We start from the raw sequence: 11,330 nt of genomic DNA on the forward strand, positions 1-11,330 counted from the left end.
GATGGAGAAGAAGAGCAAGAAGGGAGAAATTAAAATGAAGGTTCTCCAGAGAGCAGGGTGGTATTTTTGGCAGCATCTATCTGGGGAAACCGTCACTGATGAGTTATAAAACACTTCCCAGCAGTTTATTATTTGTTGTTTTAAATCAACACCGTGCGCACACCATCACATGCTGGAGGGTTTTATTTTTTCATCTAAAAAAATAAATAAATAAAATTGTTTCTTGGATTTTGCTTGTGGAACAGCCGGTGATGTTGATGTGAAACCAGAAGAGCGCGTCAGCAGTCACACCCTGCGGTTAATCGTGTGCGAGTGCAGATGCCTTTGCACAAGGACAAAGTTCAGACTTTGATCTTTGACTCGCAGAAATGGAATCAATAGATGGGAGTTAGGATTGATAGCCGTCCTGCTGAAGGGAATGGTTAGGGGCAGCTTCTCAGGCGTTTAGGAGCAGCTCGTTGACCTGGGGTTGTGTGTGTTCTTTTGTGGGCATACGGTTGGGTCAGTCGCCTCGGTGTGTGCGCAGACGTTCGGCAGCCTGAGGCCATCATTAGTTCTGGGTTAGCCACCTGTCTCCAATAGAGTCATTGTGGTGACCTCGTTCCTATGAAGGTTAAACCAGATGGAGAGGTGACTTCCTTGCTTAATGCCTTACTTACAACTGTCCTTATGGGTGGATATGGGACAGAGAAAGGGCAAACCTTTGTGGACCCACACAAAAACTTCGACCACTTAAGAAACCTGTTGAGGCAATAAATTAATTCACATTTTTTCCTTCTGGCATGCTGCAAGCAACAGATCGTATCAAACACTTTAAAACACATAAGGATAAGTAGAAGTGAAGTATATCAGACGTAGGCACATTGTGAGTATTCCGCTCTTCTTACGGAAACAGGGCTATATTATGTCTAAGGCAACTAGACCCAAAGGCAGGACAATGTAAAGTCAAAGGGTTGTGAAAAAGCAAGGGAAGTGTGGAGGTACTGGATGGTTGTTTTCGGGAAGACAACCTTGATGGTTGTCTTCCCAAAAACAACCATACCCTGGCTGACGCCTTTTGATGGCATCAAGGGGAGAAATACTGTTAATCCTTGATAAAAGAGCATAATATGTCAGAGAAGGTCGGCAAGGAGAGGTAACGACTTGGCTTGGCCTTTGGTTGATGTACTCTACCGAAGAGGAACAGACGAACCGACGTAGGCTGGCAGGCGTGGATGTCCTAATAACAACTTGTCTGACAAGGAGATGAGGAGCAGGTGTGCAGGACCCGATCCCTAGACAGGTGTACCCTGACCACTGACTGGCTGCTTACATGATAGGTGTGCGCCAATCACACGCCCCGTGCTAGTATACTAACTGCTGGAATTTAGGAACTTCGACAATTAGCGTATTTTGCGTGGACATTCTACAGGTATCTTACAAGCATTTACGTATCACCTGCACAATCCATACTTACAGCTTTTGCTCAGTCAGTAGTGATCCAGTACGTGCACCTTACTAACGACTTGATTGTGGTGCAAGGATACTGTCAACATCATCACCTAGGCATCAAAAGTGTGTGTAATTTTTCTTACAAAAATACTTCATGATACACTTATCAGATGGATGACAATGGTACATACCTTTTTCATGATGTCCGTTAAGATTCTTTGTGCTATCCAAGGCACACGTTGGAAATATTGTAATCTGGAACCCACAAGACACTATAGTGAACTTCATTTTCAATTAGTTTTATTTTCACTGGTGTCCATGGCAGCCATTAAATCCTGTCCACCTTTGTCATGGGAGGGATAACACGTCAATGTAAGGGTAGGGTCATCTGGACCTCATGAGAAAGCCCAAGGATTAAGGTGGCCTTACAAGCCTCAAGGGATCTGCAAGGCACACCTGTGGTCATCTTAAGATCCGGCCGCTCTTGTCTACGACCCTCGACAGACCTGAACAACCCAAAAACCCACAGGACCTGTATAGGTTAACCCTCGTACAGGTGTATGTGACAAAGGCTCAAGGAATTACTTTGTCGTTTCTTCATCTTCTCGATATCTCTGCTTAGTGGCCACATATTGGGAATAAGTGAAGGATGTGTTTATATCTCATTTGGAAGCTTCTACTTTTTATTTTTATACCACCTGAGTGTTTCCTTCAGACTCCTAGTGCCTTAAACTCTACTCCATGTCTGACGATATCTGCCTTGTAATGGATCGGCAGCCTGGAAAAAGGAACGCCACACCTTTTACCCGGTGTCGGCTCCCTTCCTGCCCACTTACAGGCACTGGGGTAGAGCTAATGGACGGATAAGCGAAGAGGGACCTCCCACACAGTCGCAGGAATGCTTTAACCCTCATGACATACCACAGTTGCAGGACGTGCTGTCTGTGAACTGAAATGTTAAACAATGGGCTCTGCAGTCTTTATAGGAAAGACCAGAAAGAATAGACTCGCTATCTTTTTTATTTAGAATTGCTATCATGCAGGACTGCAGTTGGTTGTATTCTGTGTCAAACATGAAAGCTTTTGACATGAAATCAGCGTTTGACCTTGGTCTAAGCTGTTTACGTATGCGAAGCAACAAGTACGGGGGACATGTTGCTCCGCCTGTGATTAAGGCGACATCAGCAGTTTGTTGTGTTTGTATAGTAACACTGTAAAGGGGATATCAGCTATCTTTGGCTTCACTCAAGGTAAATCTATATCACTGTCAGTCTGTCGGTTCTTGGCACAAGGGTATGGAAAAATATCTGCTCTTTCTTCTCGGATCACATCACTTTCTCTGTGTCTCTAACACATCTGGCTGGACTTCCTTTGCCCGTGTCAGACAGCATCCATTAAGCTGAAACCATAGTCTGCGTTCGAGGTTTAGGGAGCCAGCCGTGAGAGCTGGGTACAGGATGTTCTACTGGAAACTGGAGACTAGGCATTAGAACAATATGATTGGACTAAGACCACCATCAGGAACAATCTTACTCCAGCATGACTCAAACCAGCATGCTTCATTGAAGCAGCCTGATCAAGTAGTAGACGCAGTCGGTCAGGTTTTCCAGCTGGTTAGCTGATTTCGTTTAGAGGCCCTCCTAGATGTGAAAGTGATTACCTGCTTGGCTGCCTTTTTTTGTTTGATAGATTGACCATCTGCTCACCCTTCCACCTTTTTTTTTTACAGCTTTTGATTTAAATATTAGCATTTTTGATTGACCATGAATATTAAATAAAATATAAAACATTTTAGATTCAGTAATTTATTATATTAAATATATCTATTGTAAATAAATGAAGACAAAATTTACAAATGAAATAATAATCATTGTAATAAGAAAAAAAAGAAAAGAAAAGGTAAACTGAACCAATTTTAAAATGTATGATTACATTTTTTTAACTCATAAAACATTTATTAATAATAAATATTTACATAAAATCAGATACATTTAAAAATTAATTCATTTTAATTAATATTTAAATAAAAACATTAAAATTTCAATAAATACAGACATAGACCTAATATTTAAAAATAAATTGGTAAAATAAAAAATACTACAATAAAAAATATGATAGGCTTCCTTTTATATTGTTTTTAAACATGATTAACCATGAGAAAATATTGTTATTAAAATACTGAATAATGTTTTATTATATTAAAATTTAATCATACATGCAAAATCCAAAAATATTGAATTTGATGTCATAGTAAAAATATGAGGTGATCCTCCTCAGAATATATATTTTAATTTCTAAACTGGAACGGGAGAGAGCACATTTTTTTCCTCTGTTGTTTATTTTTGGGATAGACTTGTCACTGGATTTTTCTTTCATCTGGGGTCTCGTCTCCACCCCAACGCCATTGTGGGCCCCCTGAGACAAACCCCACCCCCATTTCTTTTTATCATTTACGCTTTTCTCCCTCCTGGGTGTCTGTTGATGACCCCCCTCCTGTTGTAATTGTTCTGCCACACTTCTGCTTCTGGGACTAGGGAGGGTTTGGAGCCTGACAAACACACAAGCCTGCATAGCCATCCTCATTAGTGGACTACTGCGACAGATCCTGAACAGATCAACATAGACGATACTCTGAACCATCACCCATTCATGCCAAACTTGAATCTAAACTAGGTTTACTGCATATTTATGATGCTTGTATTGCCGTCATAGAGCTTTTGTCTCCATAAACATAATTAGCTCTCCTCCTGAAATTATACCAAAAACATTCTTAAAAATTATCTTGAAATATGTTATTATTGAACTAAAGCAAATATATCATTATTTATAAAGCATGTTTTGTTCCATTGGAAGTCATTAAGCATATTTCTTAAAATGAAATTATAGGAAATTGTCAAATTACCATATTTTCTGCTGGCTCAATCAAAAGCCAATTTAAAAAAAAAAACAAAACAAAAAAAAACAACAGTGCACCATAAATTCTGTAGCGCCAAATATATGGATTTATTCTGGTTTTGCTTTCCCAATTTGAAGCAATTTTGTAAGATACCGCCACAATTGTGAATATACTAACGCAGTTAAAGTGTCGGAGGGTTAAGCTGAGTTTTTTTTCATGTTACTGAAAAGATTCCAAGTTATCATAGTCACAGTAATGTTTGTTGTAGTTGTGGTTCCTCTTTAATTTTGTACGTGTTGCAAAGAAGGTTGGGATGCGCTAATGCTACAAACAAGGCTAACGTCTGTAATGATTATAATTATGCAAATGCTTTTAACGACGCTTACGCTTCAAACAACACTAATGCTACAATTGACAGTAATTCTGCAAACAAAGCTAAAACTTCTAACGAGGCTAACGCTTTAAACGATGCTAACACTTCAAACAATGCTAAGACTTCAAACAACAGTAATGTTTCTTACGAGGCTACCGCTTCTGACAATGCTAACGCTTCAAACAAGGCTAATACATCTAACGAGGCTAATGCTTCTAAGGCTGATGCTTCTAGTGCAGCTAACACTTCTAATGTGGCTAACATGTAGCATGTCACAAACTTGTTCTAGAGTTACTGTGAACGTGGTTAAAAAAGACTGACAGTTTTTTCTCCGACATAGCCATTGGAGTGGAATTGCCCCAGTTGCTGAATAATGTGACAGTTGTGGAATTTTTTGCCAGTATTGCAATCACGTGCAAATCACGTAATTTAACCTGAATTCATTTAGAGCAACTAGAGTACACGATTATGGAGGAATTCTGCTCAGACTAGAGAATGCAAGTCACCTCTTTGTTTTTTGTTTTTTTGTGTTTTCTGACACCAGTTTCAGAAAGTCAATTGAAATTATCTTTAGTGTTCAGTTACAAAGCAACCTTAAGATTCTCTGAGTATTGCACATCAAGTTCTTAAAATAAAATGTGAAAAAAAGGTAAGGGAAGCAAAGCCCCAGATCTCATCAGAAAGCCATTGTCCCTTCTCATTTTTAAAACAAACATTTTGGATCAGTGCCAGAATGTAATGGGTTCTTTTTTTTCTTTTCTTGTCAACCTAGTTTTATGAAATTCTGTGTAGTGCTTCCTGTAATTTCACCTCCAGAACAACAATTCAGAAAGCATCTATGCCTCAGCTTTCTCCTGGCACACAAACAAGAAGCCTAACTGAATAAAGAGCTTTATGAATTATGGATTACATACCACAACTAAAAACTACTTAAGATATCTTAAAGGGAAAGTATCACAACGGAAGGTCAGAGGAGAAGGGGATTACGAAATAAAGTCCAAGTAAACTTGGTGCTATGTGGCAAATGGCAGCTAAAAGTCATAAAAACAAAAAAGCTCTAGATATAGTTCTGTTATAGACCCCTACGTACCACCAGAGGTATTTTTCGAAAGCCTTTGTCACATGCACCCGAACGGGTGGTCCTGGCCCTTGGAGGGTGAGATGAGCCGCATCTTTAAGGGGAGCACAGGTGTGTCTTGTAGTTGCCTTGTGGCTAATGCAGCCACCTTAAAGGATGTCACGAAAATGGTATGTACCATGTCATGCGTTTGGTAAGTGTATTGTGAAGTGTTTGTAAGGATATTATAACTTGCAGGCATTTAAAAGGTATTGGTGATGCTGTGGTACGGTGCTTACTAAGACGTGTTCTAGATTCTTGTTGACTGAGTGCAATGATATGCAATAATAAGAATACTGATACTAAGTGTCTGTAGGACACATGAAGAATGTCCACAATAATGACTCTGATTGTCTAATTTGCTCATTTCTAGGCGGCATTAACAGGCCTCTTGTGTATTGGGCAGAATTTGTGGGGCTTTGAAAAAAGGAAAAATCTGTACGACGCGACTACGTATCACGTACTTCACCCTTACTTTACCCTTGTGTGTTGTTTAGGTATTCACTAAGACTTACCAAGTGGTCTAAGACCTTGATATTTCATCCGGGCAAACCCAGGCGAAATATCATTGTCATAGTCTGCTCACCAAGGGGTCTATGACCATGGTATCTCGTCAGAGTTTGCCCATTTTTTACCCGCAGACAGCCCATATCCACCTGTTTTACATTTTTGTTGAATGCACATAGGCTTTCAGGTGTGCACTATCTCAACCTTCATGTCTGTTTTGTATTTGTTTGGTGGTGTGCAAGAGTTTTAAAGTAAAATTGACCTCTTTTCTCCAACAGGGCATAATTTCCCAAATAGGAAATAACTGAAAACAAGAAAAATATATTTTATAGAGGTGCTACTTTCCTATAAAAACTGTGAGAGAAAGGGATTATGTGAAGCTGCAGTCATTGTAATATTCAGTACACTGGTTTAAGGGTCCTATAGCCTGTTTTAGTGTCTTCTTGAGTTCATCGTGAGTTGAGGTCTTTTCGTAGAACAAAACGTATTTTAAAGGTTTGTGTGTAATAACTAAAATTTGTCATCAATTTGGTTATTTTGATTTAAGGGAATCTCATTTTCTGGTAGTGCAGAGTTGACTTTGTTTTGATTGGTAGACTGAAGAGGATTTGCTGGAGAAGCAGGGAAGTGGAAAAAAAAACATCTTCACCACACAGCACAAAAAAAAAAAGAAACAGGAAGGAAAAAAGCTGCATCAAAATGAAGTGAAGTTATCGAAGGAATGCTGAGGGAAACAGCATGAGATCAAGGAGAGCAGCTGCTGAAGCAGCAGAGCTGATGAAAAGCAAAGAAACCAGACTTCTGGGAAGCAGATAGGAAGATGAGGAAAATGACGGTTTGGATGAGGATGTCATTAGATCAGCTCAGCCTTTCATCGTCCTGCCCCTCGCCACCACGTCGCCTCTTTTTCTCTCTTTGGCAGTGAAGGATCAGCACCAAGAAGTGGAACAGTTCTTTCATCCACTCAACATGCCTTTGTCTCAGCTAATTTAGATATTATTACATGATTTTATGTTTATAATTTTAAAAATGCAGGAAACTAAATTTAATAAACAAGCAAACAAAAACGTTAAATTGCTTTTAGTCTATTGATTGAGATGTTCTCTAATGCCTTTACAAGGAGGAAGCTCCTTGTCTGTGAAGCTACATACGCACCATCCTCGGTAATGCACAGTCAAGTAATAAAAAGTCTATGTGAAAAAGCGTAAACACACGTTTCGAGGTTCTTGATCCAAACTAACGTGGAGCCACGCAACTTTTTATGACCATTTTCAGGCTTTACATGTACAAGGTGTGACCGTTAAAACATATGTTGCCACCTAAACCAGGTCAACCTGGAACTCACTAAACTCGGAACGTAGCTGGTTTATTTGGTAAACCGAGACATGGCGACAAGCCTGACGACGTCTGCATTTGTTTTTCAAAAAATGGTAAATTGAGGCCACTCTCCTGACATGATGGTAATCCATATCCACCTTTGCATGACGCTAGAAATGAACCAAACTGTTTCTGTTTCGTACAAAATTGCAAGATTTGCATAGCTTCGACATTTCACACCAAGCCTTTTCTAGCTGTAGTTAGTAGGCTTACGCTAGTAAACAGAAGAAAAAAAGGAGAAGCCCCTCCCTGCTTGTCCAGTGTAAACACTAGGGTCTTTCAAGAATGTGCTAAATGGGAGTTCTTGAACTCACGTTGACTGCCCAATGTATGTAGCTTAAGAGTTGGGCTATTCTGTCTAAATCTACCTAATTTTAAAGATCTAGCTTTAAGGCTTAAAAGCTAACACATATTTGCGTTCTTTAGCTGAAACTGTCAGCCTCTTGTGTCAGTAATAAGTTCAGTCTCTATCTAAGGAGGGTTTTAAGAGTAAAAATTGCTAAAAGGGACACCCACAACTCAGTTTCTATGAGGTTGTTTAAAAATTAAAAATAACTGGAGATGATCAGTAAGTATAACCACCAGAGCAGGGGTGTCAAACTCAATCGGACAGGGGGCCAAAATCCAAAACATACCTTAGGTTGAGGGCCAACAAGATAAACATTTATTAAACACAGTAAAACGGCATTTTTAAAACTTCAAAAACGTAACTTTTTAACATAACTGTGAATAAAGAATGAGCACAAGATAACATTGAGCCATTAATAACAATAAAATAAAATGATCTGGCCCGCCGGGTAATTACCGGCTCTAGAGGGTTTGTTACAAAACTTTTTCTAACATAAACTATCCAAATGTTTTTTGCCAAACAACAAAATTCTGGTTTAAATCTGTTTTTTAAAGCAGAAACAAACACACACGCCTGCACTTGAATTAGTGAATAAATAACCAAGTATCATAAACTTTCCAAACCTTCAATAAAAATAAAGATTCTTGATACTGAACTTGTTAAAAATTGTCATTTTATGTTATGCTTTACTTCAGAATTACCAGTATTTCGGATACATAATCAGATCATTCAACATTAACCAATATTAACCATCAGAAACTTCTAATTATGAAATACATTGAATAGTTGTTAAAATAAATCGTTACACTCTTTAATTGGTTAAATAAATATATATAGATTGTTTCAATTAAAATTAGAAAAACCCAATCTTTTGATGAATGGTTGTTCTAAACGTTAGATTAGGTTTGCAATAGTCCCTAGAGGAAGGAGACTTTGACCTCTTTCTCCTCTCGTCCTAAATCATGTTGGATTGCTGTAGGATAGTCCACAGCTCAGCGTCTGGGGGGGAAGTTGAATCCATGACCAGTCAGCAGAAGGCTGTGGTGCTGATGTTGTGCTGCAGCATAAGACCTCTATTGATTTACAAAGCAATCCCTTAATTAGAGTGGGATCTTACGAGCTAAGGGCCAGCGCTCATGCAAATGATACTTGGTTATCTATTCAAGTGCAGCGTGTGTGTTTGTGTCTGCTTTAAAAACACGATTTAAATGAGATTTTTTAATTTCTTCGGTCTTAAAAGGAAAACAGTTAACTGGCAAAAAAAACCCCATTTGTTTCATTAAGACAGGTTGCCAGTCTATCAATTTCCTAGAACCAACAAATAATTAAATTACGAATATATATATTTAGAATTATATACCAAGTTCTTTTTTAAATCTGCAATAAAAATGTGTTACTACTAAATAAACCACCGATGTTTTTGTGTAGAAATGTTTGCAAATCACTAAACCTGTGATTTTAAAGACAAAAACCCATCATTATAGAACTAAATAGAATAGAGCTTTATTTTTTCCTTGCTACCACAGACCTATTAAATACAGAGATAAATAAGAAATGAATAAATACAAAATAACACTAAAATGCACTTAAAATTAATACGATTATTTAAAACTAATTATGTTTTATAAAAAAATATATAATTATTGTCAAATTGCTCCTCTTTTGTCAGTAGGGGAGGGCATAGGGGGATGAGTATGTTCACAACCATGGGAATATGCCAGTGTCTCATGATTGCAAATAAGGCACAAAAAAAATTAACAATTTAACAATTTTTTTTAAGTCGGGCTTCTTCAAAAGCAGCTTTATTCATTTTGATTAGAAATTAGGTGAATAAATAAGGCTAAAATGTGGGTACATCCATACCCAAAGAGTCAAATTTAAACTACTTTGTCTTGATATACTTCTTATAGGGTTCATTCTTGAGCCTATGCTGTGTAAAAAAACCTCCAATCAGGCATCAATCATACTTTTCCAAACAGCTATTCGTTCCCTTTACCACTCACTCCATGCTTATTTCGTTTGGTCATGTGCGTGCCATGCACAGCTTTTATGGTGATTTATTCATGACCACTGCACTGTCTCCGTCATGGACGATGAGTTTTTACAGTAACCGATGTTCGCTTTCAGTCGGAACCCTAAAGCCTCATTTAGGTAGAGGGTTGCAGTCAGAGGATGTGCGGCTCTGAAGCACCGAGCTGTGTATTTATAGATGTGGTTCTCCGCTCCTCCACTTGGCTGCTGGTTTATCTGCTCACAGTCAACTGCTTGTGCGGTGCTCGCGATCCAGCAGCAATAGCATCACCCGCTGGGATAAAGGTGGAGACAATATGTCGACCAATCACGTGGCGGGACAAGGCTTCCTGATGCAGGGTGCCTGCGTTTAATGGAAAACATACAGTCCTCTTGATTTTATTTTACTTAAATTCTTGAAATGATCACAGTATGAAACATTAAAGGAGTGAAGGAGTTTGTTTTTATCCTCCTCCACCCTGTGTGTTGAGTGCTGTATGAAGACTGAGACTGCAGTATCCCAGCAGCCAATCAGATCGCAGCCCTCATCAGCCACTCGCACATGAGCAGAACACAGACACTCCTTATTGGCTTTCACTGTTGATTTAAACACACAAGCTGCTTAAAGCTGTTTACTGTTTTGAAATGCACTAAACCGTTATTAGAAAGAACAACTTTTTAGCTCAAAATTATTGATCTGCCCGAATAATTATGCTTCCTATTGCACATTGATCACGTTTTGTTGTTTTTCTGAGGATGTGATATTGTCAGACTGCAGTTACTGCAATGCTCCTGAACTGCCAGCAGGGACTGATAAAAGACTGGACTGTTGATGTCCAGGAGATGAGGATTTTGTGTGTCCAGGTTGTTCCATCATCAGAATTTCCTTAAGCCATTTACGCAACATAAATGTTGCTTTCTTTTGGGAAAATGCACACCTTCCATCTCATATTTTATTATGCAAAGAAACAAACTAAAATACTGAAATTTTCATTTAGTGACATTACACAAAATGTAAACACTTCATTTTTGCCACATGGATGTTAAATAATATCCTCTCGATTAAATGTCATGTGGAATATTAAGCTGTAAATGCGTCTTTGGAGGCTTACATTGTGGACATTTTCAAAATAGATGCATTTTTGTGTTGTTTTCTTTGTTTTAGATGTGACTTAATCATTTTCCCAAACATTTAAGCTCTGGACATAAATAGTCAATTGTTTCTGACGCTTTGCAGTGCTCACATTTATGCGGATTTCTAAACATCTGC

At 38.5% G+C, this 11,330-nt stretch overlaps 1 protein-coding gene across 31 annotated transcripts in view; it reads left to right on the forward strand.

Annotated features, from left to right (window-relative positions):
• The window catches only part of LOC112154138 (ankyrin-3), a 157,155-nt gene that overhangs the window by 51,099 nt on the left and 94,726 nt on the right, over positions 1-11,330 (forward strand). The gene's annotated exons all lie outside the window — the stretch shown is intronic.

This window comes from Oryzias melastigma, linkage group LG19 (assembly GCF_002922805.2).
Source record: "Oryzias melastigma strain HK-1 linkage group LG19, ASM292280v2, whole genome shotgun sequence".
In the NCBI taxonomy this organism is placed as follows: Eukaryota; Metazoa; Chordata; class Actinopteri; order Beloniformes; family Adrianichthyidae; genus Oryzias; species Oryzias melastigma.